General features: G+C 42.6%; 1 pseudogene; it reads right to left on the bottom strand.

Annotated features, from left to right (window-relative positions):
• Nucleotides 1-1,240: 1,240 nt before the first annotated feature.
• Nucleotides 1,241-16,849, bottom strand: LOC120671553 (annotated as a pseudogene).
• Nucleotides 16,850-25,152: the final 8,303 nt, after the last annotated feature.

Genomic DNA, 25,152 nt, shown 5'->3' with positions numbered 1-25,152 from the left:
TAGGCCATACCGGAGGCTTGGTGAAATTACAATCATAGGGGGTTGAGGGGGTGGCACGCCAAGGGCATACCCCCAACACATTGTATTGCTTGCTCCTTACCCGCTTGCCGACAGCCATGGGCGAGAGACAGCCCAACCTTCCTCGATCCAGCGGCGTCTTCGACTGGCGCGGTGGCTTCTTCAAGCCAAAGAGCAGTTCACTACAGTTGCACTAAAATATCAACCGATGACCAATACACTGAAATACCAAGACTCCGATCGTGCTCCCATATGACTCGTTCGCTCCGCGCGATCTTTTTTTTTCTTTCTCGAGCACACAGGAGAATTACGTACCATTATATTAAGAAGAATAAAAAGGAGGAAAGAAACCCCATACAACACCACACACTCACTCCTCGGAAAAAAGAAAACCCTGACCTACGAAAACAGTCACTCAGGCAGGAGGCCAGTCAGGTAAGATATACCCTTGGCACCTGCAGTCCCCACAAACCTCAACTCATCGGAAGCAAGAGTTAAAACTCTATTTAGATTTGGTGAAGCTCCATTGAAGGCACAACGATGTCAGCGTGTGTCAAGTCAAGCTGAAGCAGGGAAGCTAGCCGCGAATCCAAATCTGGACTCTGAATTGCGAACAAACCGAAAAAACAAGAAACGATACATGCACGCTGGATATATCCAACAGAATCACACCTATAAGTCTATCACGCGACCATCATTTTTTTATATCACACCTTACATATCAAATCAGCTGGCCCAAACCATCGATGGGAATGGGATGGCCAACAAAACAAGCAGTGGTAACATATTCTGAAATTCTAACCCAACTTAGCCTATCCAGATAAAAAAAAGAACACACGACGCAGTGGTACCATATTCTGAAATACTTTTTGCAAACAAATTAAAGGAAGATGTTGAAATATTACATAGGAGAGAAGATTCAGTGACACACTATGCATACCTGATTAGGAAGGCTTTGCAGTGACCTAGCTAAACCATTCGGATCTTGCTGATCATAAAAGACACTGCCACCAGCCTGCCGTCAATGTGTCTGAACAGGACACAAACAATTGTAAGACCGAAGTGGTCTTAAATTTTTCTCATCCCAACAACACGTTCAACGCGAATCTCTTTTACTCGGCATAGGGCACTTGCTCACGGCAAAGCGACTAACCCTAAGTACGATTTATAAGATCCTCAAGTCAATTCGAAGCAAAACAAATAAACAAAGAACAGTTCACTGTGGTCGCACTGAAAAATTCAACCGAGCAGTGCACTGGTATTGCTACCAGCCAAAGAGCAGTTCACTCTAGTAGCACTAAAATATCAACCGACGACCAGTACACTGAAATATCAACATGGCGATCGTGCGCCCATACAACTCGTTCGCTCCACGCCATCTGAACTCTGGAGCCCAAATCTGGACTCTAAAGTCTTAACAAACCGAGACAACAGAAACGATACATGCATGCTGGACATATCCAACGGAATCACACCTATAAGTTTATCACACGACACGACCATCAAAAAGAAAGTTTATGATGGAAAAACCATCGATGGGATGGCCAACAAAACAAGCACACGATGGAGCACAACAAACATGCAAGTGGCAGGATCCATAGCCGGAGAATCAATGAGTTCGAAGCTCACCTAGGCAACAGAAGAAATGATTAAGCAAAACTAACATATGAAATTAGCGTCAGGACAAAGAATGATGGGAAAAAAAGGTACCTGAGGACAGATCCCCTGAGCGATTTCTTCTTGTAGTAGCATGAGTGGCGTGGCTCGACAAAGAGGGAGGGATGGTGGCTAGCCTCCAACCCGTCCCACTTCAGCGCATCCCAGACATCCTTCTCGATCTCGACCATCGGCTTCTCCATGTGTAAGCCACGCCCTTCCATGGATGGCAGTCGGCGTAGGTCCCAGCATCCCCTGATCTTGATGGTCATGAGCGCTGGCGCCAGCATCAGCATCTGGGCCTCACATATCTGCCGCAACATTGGGAAGTTATGCAGGTGGATGGTCGTCAGATTGGGGAATGTTACGCGTGCCTCTGGGTGCTCTTCGCCCAGCATGAATACATGCCTCAGATCCATGCAGTTGATGATGTGGAGTGACTCCAATCTGGGGAGGGAGGAAGCCCACACTGGAAGCACGAACCGGAGTCTGGGGCAGGCACGCAGGTTCAGGTGCTGCAGTTCCCCAAAGGAGCTGTAATGGTGATAGGAGCCACGTTTGCTCCAGATGCAGTGCGCCATCAGGAGATCCGATGCCCAAATAGTCTCCAGAGCCTCGAAGCCATATGTTCCTGGAAAGACGGTATCCAACTTGGGGCACCTCTCCACACGGCATTGCCTAAGGTAATCCCATTCATTCATGGGCATGTTTGCACCGGTTGAGATGTCATGCAGGTGCAGGCAGTCAGCACACCTTCTCATCAGAAGAGCCAAATTATTACGCGCAGGGAAATATCCAAGCAGTTCGCTCTCCAGACCACGGCTCCCCTGGGAAATCCCTACATGGCGATTCAAATTGGTAGTCGGAGCCTGTGGGAAATCCTGCATTGGAGCATCACCAGCCGTGGCATGGACATCATCATACTGCTTTGCCTCTGCAAGCATCCTGTGGGTAGCTTCAGGTTGAACATCCTCCCCGCTACTATAAACAATAGGCGCAGAGGTGACAAGGATATTAAAATAAACATCCACAAGGCTGCCCTTGCCTCTGTAGCAGTCTATTGCTGGCCACAAGGATCGAGCAAGCCTTGCGTCCGAAAGAATGGCATGTATCTGCAGCCTGAAGGACTTTTTGGTATGGTTTATGGATGGCCGAGAATATCCAGTCCCAGCTCGTGTGTCAATGCATAGGAGCTCTAGTTGTGGATGTATAGCATATCGACTCTTCTGATCCCATCTTATCGCAACAAGGCGCTCACAGCCCAGCAGAAACAATCGTCTGAGACATGTGACTTGCATCACCATAGTTGTAAAGTCAAGTATTTTGATTCCAGTTCCTGACAGGTCCAGCTCCACAAGATTAGGTAGTCCACGCAGAAACAAATTCTCCAAACTCGTGCAGCCCTCTAGGCATATCCTGGAGATCTTGGCATCCTTCTGACCTGTAGAAGATGGACGCCAATTTTCAGGGGGTAGTAGATTAATAGCTGGTGTCCAATGGGATGCTGCTCCATAGCCATCGAGGCTGAAGGAAATGAGAGTTGATGGAAGTGTATGAGGCGCAATAACACATTCAAGTCCAAGGCAGCCATCAAGAAGAAGCACCTGAAGGCTACTTGCCTTTGATAGGCTACTTGGTACAACTTTCATCTCCCTGTTGCCAGACAGATCAAGTATTTGTAGCTTTCCCTTGTCCATAAATGAGTCATCTGCATCTGTTGTTTCTGATTGATAAATCCTAGGATTGGTAATCCTTAGCCTATAAAGGTGGGGTAGTATTTTCCTTAGTTGATTGATGTACTGCCAGCTCCTAACTCCCTCTATATTTAACTCCTTCAGGTCACTCATGAGATCCATTTTCTCTTTCGATAGTATCTCGTCCCATTCTGTGTAGCGTATCTCGAACACCCATAGACTAAGCAAGAATGTCCACTCTGCATCTGTATCACAATATTGTTCACTTGGCTTGTGCTTACAGTTGTCCAAACCAAGAAATCTTAGGCTATTGCACATGAGGAAAGGCGGTGATGCAAAACTGAAGGCACAATAAGAGAGAACCAGCACAGCAAGGCTCCTGGAATATTTGAACATGTCAGATGGCAATACGGCTGGGCAATCTTGTCCTTCAAGTGCTGGTGGATGATCTGATCTTTCAGATGGTTGCAGGTGACCTGGTGTTTCCAATGCCAAGAAGACCGACGATGCTCTTACTGGTATATCTTGCATACCATCCATTTCATGTTCCTGGGAGGTGATCGAAATCCAACGATCTTTAACTAGACACCTCGTAGAAACAGCTGGAGGCTTTGTAATCTTCTTTACTGAAAAGGTAGGATTCAATTCTTGAAGCACACAATGAAGCAAAGGAGCATCGCACTCCCATCTTATCTCTCCATGCAATGCATTTCTGATCTCCATTTCTTTATTGCCTTCTATGATTCTGTTGGATTGATCTCCTTCCTAATAGACCCAACGGTCTATTAGGGGCCTTAATCCGCGCCCTGATCGGGGGCGCCCAACCCTTAATGGTTGGTGGGCCCCCGCTGCACAGCGCCAAAATAAAAGGGGGTGAGGGGCCGGGGCACACAACACGAGGTTCGTCGCGCCGCCAGCACCCTCACTCACATTCCCTAACCCTAGCCGATCTAGAGAGAGGCGCTGGAGCAGTGGGAAGTCTCACCGCCGCCACCATCAACCCTGGTTCGTCGGCGGCGGCGCCGTCCACGACAACGCCACTACGACCGTGCAGCTGCTGCATCGCTCGCCGCTGCCCTAGAGCAGATCTTCATCAGCAAACCTGTGATGGCTGCCTCAAGCTCCTCCGGTGGTGATGGTCTCTCTCTCTCTCTCTGTACTCTAATATGTTCTCTGTGTTCTAGATCTAGGATCTCTTTTGCACTTGTGAAAAGGAAAGGTTGAAGATACCCCTCTTGATACGTGTCTAGTCGATCCTATAACACTAACTGATATTAACAATGGTATCAGAGGTCATGCTAGTGCATAGATCCAGTAGGGGCAAAGACGGATTCATCTATGAATCGAAAGAAATCGAAGGAAAATAAAGAACACGATGCAAATCGAAAAGAACAGAGAGAATCGATTCCAAATCGAACTCAAAAATGTAACCCTAACCCTAACCCTAGAGGTGAAAAGGCGCGGGGCCTACCTGGTCCGCGTGTCACTGCCGCCGCCGGTGCGCGGGACGCGTTTGCGCCGCCGCTCGCCGGACATCTCGGCACAGAGAAGCCGCCGCTTGCCGCTCCGGGACGCTGGGGTCGCGCATGCGGGGCTCGAGAGCCTGGCGCCATCCATGGCGAGCTCGACGGCGGCGCGCTCACCCACCGGCGAGCGCGCGCGCCGGCGAGCAAGCCGCGGTGGCGCCGCCCTGCCCACTCCGCCGGGCCACCATGGCCAGCGGCCGTCGCCTCCGTTTCGAGGAGAGAGAAAGGGGAGGGAAAGAATGAGCTAGGGTTTGAGGGACGCCGCATCGTCGTCGGTTTTGATCCGGCGAAACGCGCGGGCGACCGTTCGATCAAGATCGACGGTCCAGATCGCGCCTCGCCTCCTGGGCCGGCAGGCGGCCCATGCGGGCGGGGGGAGGAGACGCCGCGGTGGGCCGATTCGGCGGCCCGGCCGTTGGCTGTCGGGCCTCGGGCCCAAGGAAAAGTGCCCGAGCAGGCCGCGGGCCGTTTCGCTTCAGGGCCGCCTGAACAGTGCTTAGTTTTATTGTTTTTTCTATTTTTCCAGAAGCAATTTCAATAGTTTTGATTATAGTTTGATCTCTATTCAATTTCGCACCAACGTGTTTATTGTTTAGAGATAAAAGTTTATAGTTTTGCTTCTGGAAATAGAAATTCCTACGTGTTTCCGCTGCTAAGATTATATAGTTGCTTTTATACTTTAATTCGAACCAACGAGACAATTAAAGTTTAAGAGCATGGTTAAAAGCTTATTTTAAGGATTATGGTATTGATAATTTTCTGACCAACGTTGTTAATTACAATACTGTAATTTCATAGTTTTTTTGCATTTATTTCTATTTTTGCCCAACGGTGATATAGATTTAATTGCATAAACAGTTGTATGTTCTATTTTGACCAACGTTGGAATTTTACATGCAATTACTGTTATTATGTTCTCACTATTTTTTGAAATTTTCAGCGGGGATGAATTTGATGGGATTCATCAGTCACATCCCGACTCTAAAAGGAGACAACTATGGTGAATGGATCAAGAAAGTTGATCTTGCTTTCGTCTGTGGAGAAGTGGATGAGATTATCACCACTCCAAAGCCCACTGAGCCACCGGCTCCAGTGAGAGGAGATTCTGACACTGATGCTGAGTGGCAGAAAAAGCAAAGGGACTATGCTCCCTTACAGATGGCTTATGATCTCGAAAAGACAAAGTGGAATAACGCCAACAAGAAATGTGTGGCAGTTATAAAGAACACAATTGATCCTAACATTTTGGGTTCAATTGGAGAGTGTGATTCAGCTGCTGAGTACCTTGCAAAGATAAAGAATCAGTTTACTGGTTCTTCAAAGACTTATGCTACACAGATCATAGAGCAGTTGATCACAAAAAGGTACTATGGCAATGCCGGTACAATAAGAGATCATATCATGGGGATGTGCGCTTTAAACTCCAAGCTCAAACCAATGGATTTGGATCTAAAAGAAGAGTTTATGGTGCACTTGGTATTCGCTTCTCTGCCAAAAGAGTTTGCAACATTCGTTGTAAATTATAACTCACAGCCAGAGAAGTGGAACATGGAAAAGGCAATTGCCATGTGTGCACAAGAGGAAGATAGACTCAAGAAACAGAATGGTGGGTCTGTCAATTTTGTGCATAATAACAAGAAAAGGCCTTTCCATGCTGCTTCTTCCCCAAAGTCCAAAGACAAAGCACCTATGCCACAGAAGTATCAGCAACAGCGTCAGCAACAGCGCACTCCAGCACAAGATGAGTGTTTTCATTGTTTTGACAAGGGGCATCGTAAAGCAGATTGTCCCGCTTATTTAAAGATGATAATGGCAAAGAATGGTGAGAATGTAATTTCATTTGTTAATGAATCCCTGTATTTAAAGTTTTCTAAATCTACTTGGTGGATTGATTCTGGTGCAACTGTGCATGTTGCAAATTCTTTACAGGGATTCCGTTCGACAAGGACTACGCAAAGAAGCGAAAGACACATTAAAGTCGCGAACGGAGTACAAGCAGATGTTGAAGCTGTTGGCGATGTCTCCATCGAGCTAGTTAATGGTTTCATGCTTGTATTAAAAGATGTTTTATTTGTTCCTTCGCTTCAAAGAAACTTGATCAGTGTATCACGCTTAGACACAGATGGTTTTGGTTGTCATTTTGCGAATGGCAAATGTGAACTATGGTTTGATAATAATTGTATTGGTGATGCTGTCCTTTACAATGATCTTTATTTATTATCTATGCGTGATAAAGTGCATTCTGTATGTAATGTGAATGTGAATGAATCCTTGTCAGAGAAAGAAACAAAGAAAAGAAAGAGAACTCAAGATACTTCATCGAAATTATGGCACTGTCGTTTAGGCCATATTTCGAGGGGGAGAATTGAAAGATTAGTGAAAAGTGAAATTCTTCCACAGCTAGAGTTCTCTGATCTTGAACAATGCGTTGAATGCATTAAAGGAAAATTTGTAAAGCAAATTAAAAAGGGTGCCAAACGAAGTGCAGGAACGTTAGAAATAATTCACACTGATATATGTGGATCGTTTCCTGTGAAAAGTGTGGATGGCTATGATTCGTTCATAACATTCACAGACGATTACTCCCGCTATGGTTACATTTATCCAATTAAAGAAAGATCTGAAGCATTGGATAAATTTAAAATATTCAAAGCTGAGGTTGAAAATCAGCTTGACAAAAGAATTAAAATAGTAAGATCAAACCGTGGAGGGGAGTACTACGGTCGACATACCCCTTATGGACAAGTTCCTAGGACCTTTTGCGAGGTTTTTACAGGAAAATGGTATAATTGCCCAATACTCTACACCAGGGGAGCCTCAGCAAAATGGAGTAGCTGAAAGGCGCAACCGTACACTAATGGATATGGTGCGCAGTATGATGAGTTATTCCTCATTGCCATTGAGTCTGTGGATGGAGGCGTTGAAAACCGCCATCCATATTCTCAACAGAGTGCCAAGCAAATCGGTGCCCAAAACGCCGTATGAGCTATGGACAGGAAGAGAACCCTCACTGACTCACCTACGGGTCTGGGGGAGCCCAGCTGAGGCTAAAGTGTTTAATCCAAATATTGGAAAACTGGATTCCAAAACTGTAAGCTGCCATTTTATAGGCTATCCCGAAAAGTCGAAAGGTTTTCGTTTCTACTGCCCAGACAGACATACAAAGTTTGTAGAAACGAGACATGCTGTCTTTCTAGAAAGTGAAATGATCAGGAGGAGCATGGTACCTAGAGAAATTGACCTTGAGGAGAAGCGGGTGTATGTGCCTACTCCTATGATTCAAGAGCCATTTTTCTCACTACCTGTTGATGCTGCACCAAAAGTTCCTGAAATAGTGACGTCAGTACCTTCTTCGGTTGTTGCTGCGCCAACTATTCCAGTTATTACGGTGTCAACACCTGTCGTAACTCCACCCATACCAACTGTGAGCGAAGGTTTGGAACCTGTCATCCAGGAACCGCCTGAACCCGCGGTTGGACATGAGGAGGAGGTGCTACAGCCCCCTATGGAAAATGTGCCAGAAGTTGAGGCACAAAATGTGCCACAAGCAGTAGCTCTTAGAAGGTCACAAAGAGAAAGAAGGTCGGCTATTTCTAGCGACTATGAAATTTATAATACAGAAGAGGTTCATATGGAGGGTGATCCCACTTCGTATGAAGAAGCCATGAGAAGTATTCACTCATCTAAATGGCTGGAAGCTATGAAGGATGAGATGAAATCAATGAGTTCCAATGGTGTTTGGGACTTAGAGGAAATTCCTAAAGGAGCCAAAACAGTGGGCTGTAAATGGGTTTACAAGATAAAACATGACTCCAAAGGGAATGTAGAAAGGTTTAAAGCACGACTCGTGGCAAAAGGCTTTACGCAAAGAGAAGGGATAGACTATAACGAAACCTTTTCTCCGGTTTCGTGTAAGGATTCCTTCAGGATTATAATGGCATTGGTGGCACATTATGACTTAGAGTTACATCAGATGGATGTAAAGACGGCATTCCTTAACGGGGATTTGTATGAAAATGTTTACATGGCACAACCAAAAGGTTTTGTCATGAAAGGAAAAGAACATATGGGGTGTCGCTTAAAGAAATCCATTTATGGATTAAAGCAAGCCTCTAGGCAGTGGTATTTAAAGTTTGATGAAACCATAAGAAAATTTGGGTTTAAAGAAAATGAGGAGGACAATTGCATTTATGCAAAGTTCAGAAGTGGAAAATTTATTTTCCTGATCCTGTATGTGGATGACATTCTACTTGCTAGTAGTGATGTTGGTCTACTACTAGAGACAAAGAAATTCTTGTCCTCAAACTTTGATATGAAAGATCTTGGTGAAGCTTCATTTGTTTTGGGAATTGAAATTCATCGAGATAGAACAAAGGGGGTATTGGGACTGTCACAAAAGGCATACTTAGAAAAAGTTCTAAAGAAATACAGTATGCATATGTGCAAGCCTTCACCTGCTCCAATAGTCAAGGGCGATAGATTTGGGAAATTTCAATGTCCCAGGAACCAGTATGAGATCGATCAAATGAAAGCGGTTCCATATGCTTCAGCTGTCGGAAGCCTACAGTATGCTCAAGTTTGTACACGCCCTGACTTAGCTTTTGTTACCGGGATACTTGGCAGATATCAAAGTAATCCAGGACAGGCACACTGGATTATGGTAAAGAAAGTATTACGTTATGTGCAAGGCACAAAAGGCCTCATGCTAACATACAGAAAATCCGATTCCCTAGAGATAGAAGGGTACTCAGATGCGGATTTTGCGGGGGACATCGATGACCGAAAGTCCACATCCGGTTATGTGTTCACACTCGCAGGGGGAGCTATATCGTGGAAAAGCTCCAAACAAAGCGTCACTGCGTCATCGACGATGTATGCTGAATTTGTGGCATGTTATGAGGCCTCGGGGCAGGTTGAATGGTTAAAGAAATTTATACCCGGTTTAAGAGTGGTAGACAGCATTCAAAGACCACTCAGAATGTACTGCGACAATGAACCAGCAGTGTTTTATGCTCACAACAATAAGTCAAGTGGTGCTGCCAAACACATTGACATAAAGTTTTATGTTGTGAAGGAGAAAATCCAGAATCACTCTATTACACTCGAGCATATAAGTACAAGGAAAATGCTTGCGGATCCGCTAACTAAAGGCTTACCACCCAATGTGTTCATGGAACACATAGCCGGCATGGGTTTAAGGGAAAGCCTGTGATTTCTGGAGAATAAAAAGGGCCCAAAAGATAAAGAATTTGTTTCAAAATAGTGATGTATATGGTAGCTGTTGAGTCTATCGGTCTTGGACCGTGACGATAAAGCATGCTCTATTTATCTATCTGTGATGGAACAACTAAAAGAAAAAGTTTCATATTAAAGTATAAAGTTAAAGTACAAAGTGAGATCAAGGGGGAGAATGTTGGATTGATCTCCTTCCTAATAGACCCAACGGTCTATTAGGGGCCTTAATCCGCGCCCTGATCGGGGGCGCCCAACCCTTAATGGTTGGTGGGCCCCCGCTGCACAGCGCCAAAATAAAAGGGGGTGAGGGGCCGGGGCACACAACACGAGGTTCGTCGCGCCACCAGCACCCTCACTCACATTCCCTAACCCTAGCCGATCTAGAGAGAGGCGCTGGAGCAGTGGGAAGTCTCACCGCCGCCACCATCAACCCTGGTTCGTCGGCGGCGGCGCCGTCCACGACAACGCCACTACGACCGTGCAGCTGCTGCATCGCTCGCCGCTACCCTAGAGCAGATCTTCATCAGCGAACCCGTGATGGCTGCCTCAAGCTCCTCCGGTGGTGATGGTCTCTCTCTCTCTCTGTACTCTAATATGTTCTCTGTGTTCTAGATCTAGGATCTCTTTTGCACTTGTGAAAAGGAAAGGTTGAAGATACCCCTCTTGATCCGTGTCTAGTCGATCCTAGAACACTAACTGATATTAACAGATTCCAGCACATATCCAGTAGTTAGAAGAATGAGCAGCCCAACCCAATCTAGTGATACTGTGGAAATTATAATGTAGGGATAGCTCAAAGAGGCAACATTCTGTCGCCATTGTTGTGTCCATATCCAGCATTTGGTGCCGAGCAACTATGGTAGTAGCCTCTCCATGCACCAGTGCACAAAATTCTGGCTCTCTGATCTGATACTCTCCATGCACAAGTGCAGCAGAGAGGAAAAGGTGGCTGTATCTTAACTTTGCTGCTGTCTCAGAACTGCGGCTATGAATCGTCAGCAACCTTCTCTTGAATGTCCATATCATTTTGTTTTTATGGAATTCCGTCATCTGTGGAATGCCAAATCTAGTGACGTCGACCTCATTATCACTTCCATTAAGAAAAATCATCATAAATTTACAGTCCCTCAGTGTTCGATCAATCTCTGTTGCAATACTTGCTATCACATCCCTAGAGTCTTTATCCAGTCCATTGAAGTCATCCTCCTCATCCTGGTTATCAAACATAGCCATTGTTCCACGGTCAAGTTTCAGTTCCTCTGCAATTGCTCTCTGCATTTCCCTTCTACTTTTCCATTCCGAGCAGTCAATGTACAATACTTTGTCAAAGCATAGTTCCTGGGGAGCATCCATTTTCCGTGATGAAAGTTCATTTGCTATGGAATTGAGGACTGGGGACGCCCCAAAACCATCCCATCCATGAAAATATATAATTTTTTTCTCTGGCCTTCCCTTAACAAATTCAAGTATCTGCTCTTTGGCCTCATCAATATCCCACCCAAAGATCTCCTGAAATAAAGGAACCAATAAGTACAGTGAGGTCACGGTCGACCAAACCTTATTTCGTTGAAGCTACATATAATTGATTGACAGATTTTTCTGGCCAGACATATGTGCTCTAATCAATTGTACAAATCAATAAGTACATACCAGAAGATCACTGCTACAGAAATGCTGATCCCAAAATGTCAGGACCTCACATTGTAGGTGGGTCATGAGCCATTTGGGATTGAGTGTTTATTTTAACGGTTATCACACGTGATTCGAAAATACCTATGACAACGGTTATCATAGATGGCTCATTATGAGACCTATTTATGATAGTTATACAACACAGGCAGTTGTTCCAAAACAAAAGAAAAGTATATAAGTTATAATTCACAAAAAAAAATTCATGTAAACATCTAGGCTGAGTTATACGGTAATTGTTATTTATATATCTAATTCACATATAATATGTGGGGATGAATATTGTTTTATTATTTGTACACAAGATTGGTTCATCATATTTTATCCATACGATAAAGAGTGGTTCGGATTTATTAGATCTTATTACAAGTTGAAATTTGAAAATACCACTAAAAGACTTCACTTTCTTCTAAAATCTACTCCACAGTTGTTGATGAAACTAAGTGTGATCAACGAGCTGCTTATATGGAAAAACTTATTAATGTGTAACACAAGTATGCTTCCATGGCTTATGAGTTTGAGACAGCTAAGGTTGCTTTAGAGGAAGCCAAGTCTAGGACCTTTTTTCTTGGTACAGGCAAGCTTTGTCCTACTTTGAAATCTGAGCATTCCGAGAACTGTGCTAAGTTGATAGAATGTGAAAGAAGCTTGGTCATGCTATGTAGATCTAAAATAGCTTTTCTACTCGTGATGTTTGTCCAGCTTTGCTTGTTGATCTTCAATCTTGTAAATATGAATTGCTGAAGTATGAGGATGAGAACGACCAGCCGTGATCTATGGGAAGCTAGGGGTCAAAGGGCTAGAACTTGAAATCCTGGCGAGCTGCTGCTCAAGACAAATCTGTGACTCCATCCTATCTCTCCTCCATTCTTCCTCTACCTTGTACAAATTTCCCCTCTTTTAGAAGCTTCTATAAACATACTTGTCTGATACCTCAACCGTTGCATGAAACAATTCGGATTGCTAAAGTTTCTGTACTTCACTTTGCAGCTGCACCGAAGTTATATATAATCTCATTTACATCCACATGCTACCCTAGGACTCGAGATTTTCCTAGCGTCCTAGAGGGGGGGGGGCATTCCCAGCCACCCACAACGCCATACATACCTATACCATTTCTATAGGCAATTGAAAATAACTCACAACATCAGTATGTCGTCACTATCGGAAACCAGCTATATGCCGAGTGCCAGGAGGTTTGCCGAGTGCCTTTTCTCGGGCACTCGGCAAACAAGTTGTTTGCCGAGAGCAGTAAGAAAAACACACAGCATAAATAATACACTCGGCAAACCATCTATTTGCCGAGTGCCACATTAAAAGCACTCGGCAAATCTGTGCATGTGCCCTCCATGTGCGGCGTCCATGAGGCAGCCGTTGCCGCCGTTACCTCTTTACCGAGTGTCCTTTAGGGGCACTCGGCAAAGATTTGTTTGCCGAGTGCAAACCCTGCTGCACTCGGCAAAAATGGACATTTGCCGAGTGGCTTTAGGAGCACTCTGGCAAAAAAAATTTAAAAAAACTTCCTCTCCTGCCCCCGAACTTTTTGCTCTGTTCTTATACTATATGAAGTACTACATATTAAAATTTGGTATATTTCACATTAAATTTGCTATATATAATTAATTTATTTTGTTAAAAGGATATTTTGGGGATAATTCAAATTTGAACTGCAAGTGCTTCGAATAATGTAGTATAATGAATGGAAAAATGATATACATGTTATTGAGTCCAATTTGATGCATTGTCAAAGAATTCAAAGGAAAAATCGAACATCTTGTTCACGAAACATGACCACAAACGTGTGGCTGGATAGTTTTTAAATTCTATAAAAAGCAAATGAAGTCTGAAAATCATGAGATTTGTCATGATATCATGATATCATACATGGAGGCTGTGGCAAAAAATTACGAAGGTTTCACAAAAGTTGACACATGCGTTGCTTACAAATCGAAGCATCTCCCAAGAAGTTCCAGAGAGTTGGAGTCAAAGTGACGGGCAAATTTGGGTTTGACTTCAAAACTTTTTGTATAGGCAAACACAACTTACATTCTTTCATACCAAATTTTGGTTATTTTTTGAATCCGTTTGATAATTTTAAATTTTTTATGTAATTAAACATTAGCCGACGGACAGTCTGGCCTTAAGGGGCAGACAATTAGCTAGTTTGGACGTGCGAACCAGCAGATAATCAGCTAGTTTGGACGTGCGAACCAGCAGACTGTCCGCCCCAAAGGCCGGACCGTCCGCGGTGCTATTTTTCTTGAATTAAATAAATTACTGAAATAAAATTGAAAGTCATTTATAGGGGTGGGTGAGGGTGGCCCGCCCCTAAAAATAATTTATTTTTTAGGGGCGGGCCACCCCTCACCCACCCCTACAAATAATTTTTAAATTTATTTTAGAAATCTATTTAATTCAAAAAAAAATAGCAAAACACATCAAAAAAAGTGAAATTTGTACCATAGGCCTATTTTGATTTATAGAACTAGAAAAAAATATCAAAAGCATATTTCATTGTATATAGCGATTATAAGTGTGGAAACCACAAAGTAAGTCTTGAGTAGTATGAGAGAGTAGAGTGAGTGAGCTATATATTATGGCTTCACACTCTTAACCATTATATACGTTGAAATATAGTTTTAATATTTTTTTAATTTCTACATGTCACAATAGGCTTATGGTAAAAATTTCAACTTTTTTTTGATATATTTTGCTATATGTTTTCATTTAAACAAAATTTTAGAATTAAAAAAATTCATTTGCAGGGGCAGGTGGGGGCGTCACCCGCCCCCTGAAAATTCAAAGTGAACGGCGGATGGTACGCCGATGCTTCGCGGACGGTCCGCTAGCAGTTCTTTTCGGACGTCCGAAAACTTAATGCAGATAGTTCGGATGTCCGAACTTCTTGAACGGTGGACGGTCCTCTTTTGGACAGCGGACGGTCCACCGGCGAAACCAGACGCGGATCCAACGCGGCGTCCACATCATCGATCCACGCTCCCACCCCCTGCGCCAATCGCATGCCACGGTGGATCCCTTTTCTCCAACACCACCCTCCCTTCTCTTCCTCGTCTCCCTCCCCACCACCCTTCCCCTTCTCTTCCTGGTCTCCCTCCCATCCCGCCCCTCTCCTTCTCTTCCTTCCCCGGTGGCGCGGTGTCGTGCGGTGGCCGCGGTGGTGCGGTGGTGGCAGCTCGGGGCCGCGGCGGTGTGCGGGTCTTCGGTGGCTTGGGGTAGCGGTGGCGCGGCGACCGGCAGCAGACCTGGCCTCCTGCTGTGGGCGCAAGCCCCCAGGGACGGCACTCGGCAAAGGCTTTTGCCGAGTGCATTTAGGCCTTTGCCAAACAAGGCGAATCCGGTAGTGCGTGCATGTTTTCGCAAGCTAGCCAACAGGTTCAGTGAGATGGAACTACATCATGTAAGACGGATGGAGCAAGCGATGTTGAACTCAACTTGATGCACCATACATGAAGTTGTATCATTGTTTCACTTTAGTCCAACAAGTTGCAAACGTAACAATACGGTACATCAAGTTGCAAAATACGCTAATGTACCGTCCAAGATGGTTACTTAACAATTTCTTTGCCACCTTGTGGGCTGAGATGAAGTGGCAACGTTTTTTTAAGTTTGGGATAGGAAATAAGTAGAGTTACGTTTTGTGAAGTTTCCCGTGTTCTGCATAAAGCAGGTTATAGGGTTGGGAAATCTCAAAACAAAACAAAAAAGGAAAGAAAAGAAAGAAGCAGAACTTATAACTAAAGAAGTAGCTAGCAGCCACTGACGACCGGATCCAATTAAAAATCAAGAAAAATCATCTGCTTGCATCGGCCAGCAACTAGAAAAAAGTGATTCGTGGTTCAGGGCGGCCGGCGAGTCTGAATTTTTGCTAGGAATAAATGGAAACCCAGCCCAAATACAACTATCAAGGAGGTTGATATGACCCAGGATGCACCGGATGCCATATTATTTGCCTATTTCACTTCGAATTTGTTTAAATTTGGATGATGTCACTTTCTTTTAGAACTATGGTATTGGAAATTTTTCCTGCTTTTGACGATCCAAGACACACTACATTTCGCATATTTCTTGTCAAAATGTCCCGCCTTCGGATGCCATATGTTTGAATCCTATCAAAATGCCAAGCTCAACTACTTTAGCAACAATGATAATGGAAGTTATGCTGCAAATTTTCCATAGGTTCTACCATGGCACATTGTGATGTAAGTCTAGGTTTCATTACAACACGCAAATTTTTTGTTTTAGCCCCTTTCGTTATTCTAGCACGTCATGTTAGCAAAATACGCACTTCCAATGTATAGTGGACTATATTTGCACACAATGAACAACTTGGTGTATGGTGGGTGCAACGTTTGCAATTTGTTGGACCAAAGTGAAACATTGATACAACTTCATGTATGGTGGATGCACTTTACTCTTATGTCTCACCAGAATTGGCTAGAAGGAAATTAAAGTAGAAAACCAAGCAACTTTTAACTTAAACATTATTGAAGAATGCAAAAGAGCAGTACCTCCATGTCCATGGTGACTTCCACCGTAGAAGACCAAGCAAGAACAGCAACAGCACAAGCATTAATCTAATCCATCAGTTGAGGATTTTTCTTGCCACAACCTACATGCACACCCGATATATAAATGTCATTGAGTTATTCTACATTTCTGTGGGATGGACAATGTTGACGGATAAGAGCAGCAGGAGAAGCAGAACTTGAATTTGACAAATTTAATTAGGCCTTCCAATATGCTACAGTTAGAACAGAGGTGCGCAGACAAGTTTGCCAATGTACCAGGCTACCACAGGTTGCCCTTTCATTTTGTAAAGCATGCACAATTCCTTGCGTGTTTCTTGTCCAGGGGAGCACAGTTTGCCCCTTTCATCTTGTAAAGCATTCACGATTCCTTGCATGTCCCCTGCTCTTTTCTTTTCCTTATTCATACCAAAAAGCATGAGACATTCGCCTGCTTTTTCTTTCCTAAAGATACTTTGGTCCTTTAGTAAAACAAGTAAATGCTTCATAGGATCATTAATACTAGCCATTTTGAAAAGGATGTAGAGACCTCGAAACTTTCACTATTATTTTGTTAAATATTTGGATTGCGTATATGAGAATCATATAATTGTCATGCAAAGTAGCTTTATAATGTTGCAATGTCATTATGCTTTGTAGACATATTGCAGCAGAAAACATGGGTCAAATTAATTAAAATTATGCTCTATACAGTTTATATGTTCAAAATAACTAGCAAGGGAACCTGAGTATTTTTTCCATATGGATCATGTATATTCTGTTGTGTGAGAAAAATGTCATGGCTCAGCATTTGGAGGGTTTCTGTCTTTTCTCCTTTGTTAAAAGTGGCGCACATGACATCATGAGATCCTAAAGGTAAAGAAACTGGAGTAGAATAAGAAAGTTCATGGGAAGTAATAAAAATTTACTAATCACTTCTCCAACTCATGAAAGAACAACAGGCCGACTCAGATAGGTATGCACCCAGCTAAAACAACTCCCTCCATCTTTTTTTTTCATAGTCCTAATATATGTGCCATCATACTTTCCAGGTTTGACCATAGATATATTCTCATAGCTGAGCAATTGTGTTATATGGAAATGATACTATTATTCATCTTCTAAAATTACTACATGAAATTATACATTTATTAATACACATTAAAATACAGCCAAAGGAAGGGGAGCAGTAATAAATACTAACTGGAACGGGAGCAGTAATAAAGACTAACTGGATCTTGGCTTTGGCCAGTTTGGTTCATTATAAAACTCCAACAAGCTGGCAAGCTAAGTTTTTAATAAATGAAGCTTTTGTTGAAGTAAAAAGATGATACTGTTATGGAAGTAAAGAGGAAGAAGGAAGACTGAATGGCCGGATCCTCGATGGGCGGAGATGATGATGCGGAGGAGAGCCGGCGGACGGACGGGCAGCGCTGCTGCGCCGCGCAGCTGCTGCTGCTGCGCCGGCGGACGGACGGTGGAGCGATGACGGATCCGCGACGGGCGGATCTAAGGCGGCCATGACGGCGGCCGGCGGGTGGGGCGACGAATCTTGCTGCTGCTACCAACAGGAGAAAAAAATGGGTACGCCGCTCTCTGCTGCTGTGACTCAAACTAGAAAGGGAAATAGGTTTGGGGCTTCACGATTGCCACCCCCAGGAGGGAAGAATCGATCCTCCCGGGAACGGCGCAGCGGGACACGAGGGTGGCGGACGGATTCAAGCAACCTGGAGCTCTGTTACCATGTTACGGAAGTGAAGAGGAAGAAGGAAGACTGAACTGTGTGTGTGTATTGCAATAGTCCCAAAGGGGTATATATACAAGAGAGCACCCAAACCCTAGACACTAGGAGATTACAATACTACCCTTGACTATTATACTCTAACAGATACAACTATCTTGAGATCATTTCCTATACACATCTAAGATGCAGACAGCCTTAAAAAATATATATGAACAAAGACATACTCTATCAATCCCCAGACAAGATCATCACCCATATGCCTAGGTAAAATACTCCTTGACTGCCTGCTTTAATCGCTGGCAGGCTATTGCAACCAAATCCCTTGATGGTTATTCCACAAGACATTACTGCACGCTGAAAGGTGACTTAGAATGTTGTTATTCACTTCCTCTGGTTCCCTAAAACAAGTCGTTTTGAGATTGTCCTAAGTCAAATATTTTAAACTTTGACTACAAATAAATTATTTTGTGTTGAGTTTGAAAATGTGAAAGTGACGTAAGTAGATTCATCTCGAAATATAGTTTAATAAAAGAAAAAGTTGACTATATTTTTTAAATATTTTATAGTAAAAAGTAGTGGTCAAAGTTGTTTCTTGTAGACCGTGTCCATGTCCAAAATGACTTGTTTTAGGGAACTGGAGGGAGTAACTTTCCAGCTACTTAGCTTGCAAGCTATGGCTATGAGGAATTACTTGGGACTTGAAACAACAAGTTCTATTACGAATGGCTGCTACTTATTAGTCGCTATAGCTATGTAGGTATGATATTGTTTTTTAAGGAGGGATATTCATTTTATTTGCAAGTTATTTACTTATTAGTTACCCACTGGCTTAGTACCTGGTCTATTTTTCACAAGCCGACCACAAACTCCTGAGATGCTACATTGCTACTACACAACACTACTAGCATGGAAAACTATAAAATTTTGATAGCATCTCCTCTAAAACACAAGCATAGCGGAAGCATAATTATGATAAGAGATATGTAATAAAATACAGCACACTAGCATTCTAATAATAAAATCTTATTGCAACATTAAACATCAAAGAAAATGTTAGCATTTATTAATTTATTATTACAGAGAGAGTCAGTCAAATTTTAGAAGACATGCTTCGTTCTTGTGCTATCATGTATAGTAGCAGCTGGGATGTTTGCTTAACTTTTGCTGAGTTTGCTTACAACAATAACCATCAAGTAAGCATCAATATGTCCCCATATGGCCGAGATTGTCGAACTCTTTTGAATTGGTCGGAAGTTGGAGAGCGACGTCTCTATGGCTCAAAGCTTGTGCAAGAAGCTGAAGAAAAGGTAGATCAAATTCACCAAAGTTTGAGTGCTGCACAAGAAAGATACAAAGCCTATGCCAATGATCATAGAAGGAAAATGGACTATCAAGTGTGTGACTATGTGTATTTGAAGGTCGCACCATTTGAAGGAACTCAAAGGTTTCAAGAGAAGGGCAAATTGGCACCAAAGTATGTAGGACCATTTAAAATTTATGCCAAGAGAGGTGAAGTCGCCTATGCTCTTGCTCTACCGGACTCGCTTATGGGAATTCACAATGTTTTTCATATTTCCCAACTTAAGCAATGTATCAAAGTCCCCACCGCTTTGGTCGAGTTGCAAGAAATTGACTTGGACCAAAATCTGAGCTATAAAGAGTATCCCAATGCCATTTTGGACTTTTCGGAAAGGAAGACAAGAACCAAAACTATCAAGCTGCTGAAAGTGCAATGGAGCCGCCATTTAGTGGAAAAGACCACTTGGGAAGTACAAGACACCATATGAAAGCTATACCCACTCCTATTTGACCTAAGGTACCACCAATTGCTTTGTTTCAGTTTTGGGTTGGGTTTGAATCCATACGGATGGTTAGAAGGGAATAAAAAGTTATTTTCCTTTAATTTTCAATTCTAGATGCATAAAACCTATTTTGACGAATCTCGGGACGCGATTCTTCCAGATGGAGAGGTTTGCGTGACATGTTCCTAATCATCATCATCAAGAGCATCTTAAATTCAAGTTTAGAAACTAGTTGTATAGAAAACTGCACATTTCTGGGCACTACATATTCCAGCAGACCATCCCGGCACACCACCGAAATAGTCCGCCTGAACACTTACACAGACTCAGAGTTTTTCAGACTATTCGTGTTCTCACGGACCGTCCGACGCTCATGTGGACCATCCGCCAGAACACTTCATGCACAGAATTGAGCTGTCACCTTTGGAGCCATCCTAGCCCCACTGGTCAGGCTAGCTGGCACTCTCTTATGAGGAACTGAAACACCATCCTATTTTGACTCACTCTCTCACTCTCCACTCACTCTCCCTCACACACTCTCTATTCATCTTTCCACTCTCTCACACACCTAGAGCAAGGAGGAGGAAGGGAAGGAAGGAGGAGGAAGGGAAGGAAGGAGAAGGGATTAGAGCTCATCACCACCAGCAAGGAGGCCATGGAGATCAAATGAACCTACTGTCCACAAGGGGTTGGGGATTGAAGAGGGAGGGATGATGGGATCATGCCAGCCACAGATGCACGCTCAAGAATGCCATTGTACCAGCATAGCTATTTCACCATGAATGGCAACATCGACAACTCGGCTGCAGCAACCTCAACATGCTCTACATCAACCTCCTCCCATTCAGTTTGGAATGATGAGCCCATGCTCTACACATGCCCATCACTTGGTGTGTGTTTTTGAGTGCCCCCCTGGCCTCCTCCTTTCAAGCCTATTGGAGGTATTGGTGGTGTGGCTGATTTTATGCCACAAGCAACAATTCAACAAGAACTTGAGTCGAGGGTGACTCAAATGCAAGAAGGTGAGGATGATGTGGACATCCCTGCAATGGATGCAACCATACCTATGGGACAGCAAGCTTATATGACTAGAGATCGAGCTTACATGCTTAATCCTCAGGTAAATTCGTCCCTAGCTGTCCGTGCATATTGTTCTCAGAATTTGACGCTACTAAATCATGATGATGGTTTACTTATATTTAGGAGCATGGGTCATGAACCAGCCAAGTGTGAGGGTGTGAGCAGCAAGTTCGGACCTGGAGGAAGATCAGACAACATCCAGCTCAGACCAGCCTTTCGGACCATGCGCTTGGACCTGCAGGAAGTACCAGATTGAGATGGGCATAAATCATAACTCCGGAGGTTGTTCGAGACTCATGAGTACTCGTTGGAAAGATCTTGAAGTCTACTTTTAGATAGATCCAACCTCATCATCAGATTCGTCCAGAGCTATGAATTATCAACAAAATGACATTCGGACTTCCAGACATGGGCTGAGTCACTTGTATCTCCTCCAGCCCACTAGGGGCTAATTTTAAGTTAGGGTTTCGACCTCAGCACCCTCATGGCTGCCTTCCCACCTATATACACTAGTAGCAGCCATCAAGGAACACTTCGATTTTATTTTGTTGTAAGTTTAGTTTCAGCTACTTCCTGGTGAGCGTGTGTGTCGATTAGACCACCTGTTTGCTTGATTCAAGACTCCAAACTTGTGTATCGAATTCATCCTTTGGGCAAGGTCTGTGTGCTGTTTGCTTGTCCACTTGTGTCTTGCTTGTTCTTCGATTTGCTTGCAGGTTTAAGGTTGTTCTTGGCACAGCAAGAACAACACAAATCGGAGGCGGTGTAGTTGTCGCTAAGGCGCAGCCCCTTGTGGTGTTGTAGTCGGGTAGCACAACATCGTTCCTCCTCCCCAAATTGAGTTATCCCCCACTCTCATCGAAGATCGAGAACAAACCCCAGCGGATTCCATCAGAGGAGCCCTCTCTCCCTAACCATTTGGAGCTAGGAGGAGGAGGAGAAATCAGGAAAAGGAGGGTGAACAACCAGCTTCTTCACCTTGTTTAGAAGCTCAGCAACACCCTCCTGAGCCCCCTTTTTTTTGACAGTGAACAGGAGGGGCAAAGCTGTGGCAGAACCACCCCCAAATTATATCGGCTTAAGTGCACTGACCCTCATCTTTAATCTTAATCCGGTACATATGCACTTAAAACGGTATAACCCGGCAGTCTGTTGGGTCAAGCCCGATTCAACCACGATTCAACCATGGTAATCATAGATCGAAACATACACTGGAAGTCTCACACAAAGACGAGCACACATGATTACAAGCAGACATTTCTGAAATTTAAATTACAACACAGAGTTTAGCATGCAGCGAAAGTTTAAAACAGGAGTTCAATTTAAAAAAAATCACGATCACTACGAAGACGTGAGAATATCACATCGAGCCCACCGATGTGAATCCTGGTTAGCTCCAACCAGTAGCAGCTACACCTGAAACAGGGTCAAGAACAAACCCTGAGTATACTAATACTCAGCAAGACTTACCCGACTAATGGTATATACTTAGCCGACTCCTAGTATGCAATGCTTTTGGCTCTAGAGTTTATTTTACTGGAAAGCTACTAATAGTGGATCCTTACTTTCAATATTTTAGCTCAAGTTTAAAGTAACAAGTATCAACAAGGTTTGCATAAATATCTAGAGCAAGCATGATATATCACATTAATTTTCCAAGAATATCATAAACATATCTCATCACATTGTCATTCTCATTCCACTTCTTTACTACGATGCGACAAAGAGATCAAAGCTATCATATCCACGAGTCACGGCGAATTGATCCATTTAACCTTGTAAGGTGGACCTAACACACACATCACGTGCACGCCGCACCAGGCCACACGTGACAACTGTTCCCATCATCACTCCGACATCTGAACCACGCCTGCCAAAGCCCGGGTGAGGAGCCCCACACGGCGAACACCCAGTAAACCCGAAGGCGACATACAACATCTGCCATCATTCCACTCCCAGAGTAGTAGGTCGTGATTCAAAGTATCATTACAAATCAGGTAGTTAGTTTACCTGTTTCGACTACCTCCTCCTCCTGGCATGTGGTTCGTACTGTTCAATCCTTGATCAACACTGCCAACAATGGTACGGTCCTCAATCGACACAGACGAGGCCATCTAAGACACCAGGACCCTGTCCTGTTGCCATCACCAGCATCTCAATATCATTCCCTGTCAGGTCTCTATTTTTCCTTCCTCATTGTTTCATTCTCAAGTAACTTTGCCATAAGTAACAAGGTCCTATATCTCGCGAGTGACAGAAAATCACTTGACTTCTATTGAATCCTAGTTAAGCATGGTAGTACTAACGACCTACACATACTAGTAGATTAACTGAGGGAAACTAGGGATCATGCATCTAAGGTTCCAATTAACACCTAAAAAACTTAATGCACAATAATTAAATAAATAACCATTGCATACTGAAATTAAGGGTTATGCTTCGGGGCTTGCCTGGGGTAACACTAAGTCAATGTTAGTACTAACAAGGCTTTGGGTTCTTCCGACCTTGGGCGGGGTCTTCAAGCTGCTCCAGCTGGTCCTTCTCTCTTTGCTCAGCCACGATCCGGTACACCATGTCCTCAGCTACGGAATCTACATGCAAGATACGATAGAATGCAAGCGAGTGAAAAAACCAACAATGCAATCACTAGCCGAGTAAGTGCATAAAAGAACTACTCTATGGAGTATGATGCAAGATGATGATAAGATGCTAGACAGAATTTAGGCAATGAAAAACCAAGCTAAAATCGTAACCAACCAAAGAGGATTATTTGGATGCATCACTTAATTTATTAGCACATTAGCAAGCATGAATAACAAGACTAAAAATTCCCAGGTTCAGAACAAAATATGAATTCATTTTTCACTGAATAAGAGCAACAACATAAAATGATGACTTGACCTTTTTTTAAAAAAATATTTTTTTTCAATGAAGCTAAAATAATTTGACAACTGCGAACAAATACTTAAGTAGGAGAAACAAATAGTTGGCTTCTCTGAACAAAAGATTAAACATGATGAACATTAATAGTACACCGCAAATAAAAAGATTGCATAAAAACAGTAGTTTGTTGTTAATATAGTTGGGCTACATTGGTTTACTGTTTATTTCTGAACCTATCTATTGTTTGTACTATTTAAAGATGATGAGGATGATTGCATGCAATAAAAGATAAAATAATACTATCACTGCAGGTGCAAGAAAGTTTAAAGCTAAAATACAATATGGCACGAATCAAGTATCCAACTTAATTTTCAATTACACTATTGTATTTTCTATGATAAGATCTTAAAGTAATACCATATTTGATAATTTTGAATATAATTTTTTAATTTTTTTCATATTGAAGATGTTTTACGATAAATATACACCTGAAATAAATTATATAAATTTATGGAACAAAAATTGTACACCATGAACAAATTATATGAATTATGGAACAAAAAAGTATACAGTTGGAACAAGTTATACGAATTTATGGAACAAAACAAATGTACATATTGAACAAACAATATATACTCACAGAACAAATGAAACAAAGATATATACATCTTAAACAAATTATGTAAACTAACAACACATTGATATTTACATTTAAGATAAATTATATGACATAAAGAAACAAATCTATATACCTGAAACTCAAGGAAAAAATATTTACATATTAAAAAAATTATATAAACTTATGGAGCAAATATTATACACCTAGAATAAATTTATATTATAAAAATAAAGTAAAAAAAAAGAGAAAAACAATAGATACAAAATAAAAAAAAAATCAACTGAATAAAAGATAAAAAAAGAAGAGAATAGAAAAAAAATCAAGTATTAATGTATTTATATCATTCAAGCACGTAAATTATTGAAAAAAAAATAATAAGAAAGAAGTAGAAAATTTAAATGATATAAATATTATCTATTTAAAGTATAAAAGAATAATGAGGAATTCTATTATAACATTGTGGAGAAGAGATTAATTACATACATAATAGAAATACCTAAAGCGAGATTAGAAAAGGAAGAAAAAAAGAGTAGATTCAAATGAAAAAGAAAAGAAGGTTATTTTTTCACATGGCGCTCCCCTCCAAATGGCCCGAGAGGCCTGATGTCTTTATATGGTGTGTGGCCCACTAAAGAGGTAAGCTAATCACGCACTTATCCTTAAAAAAAGAAAACGAGCAT

This window comes from Panicum virgatum, chromosome 4N (assembly GCF_016808335.1).
Source record: "Panicum virgatum strain AP13 chromosome 4N, P.virgatum_v5, whole genome shotgun sequence".
In the NCBI taxonomy this organism is placed as follows: domain Eukaryota; kingdom Viridiplantae; phylum Streptophyta; class Magnoliopsida; order Poales; family Poaceae; genus Panicum; species Panicum virgatum.
Note: the sequence above shows the minus strand (reverse complement) of the source record. Positions and strands in the feature narration are given on the sequence as shown.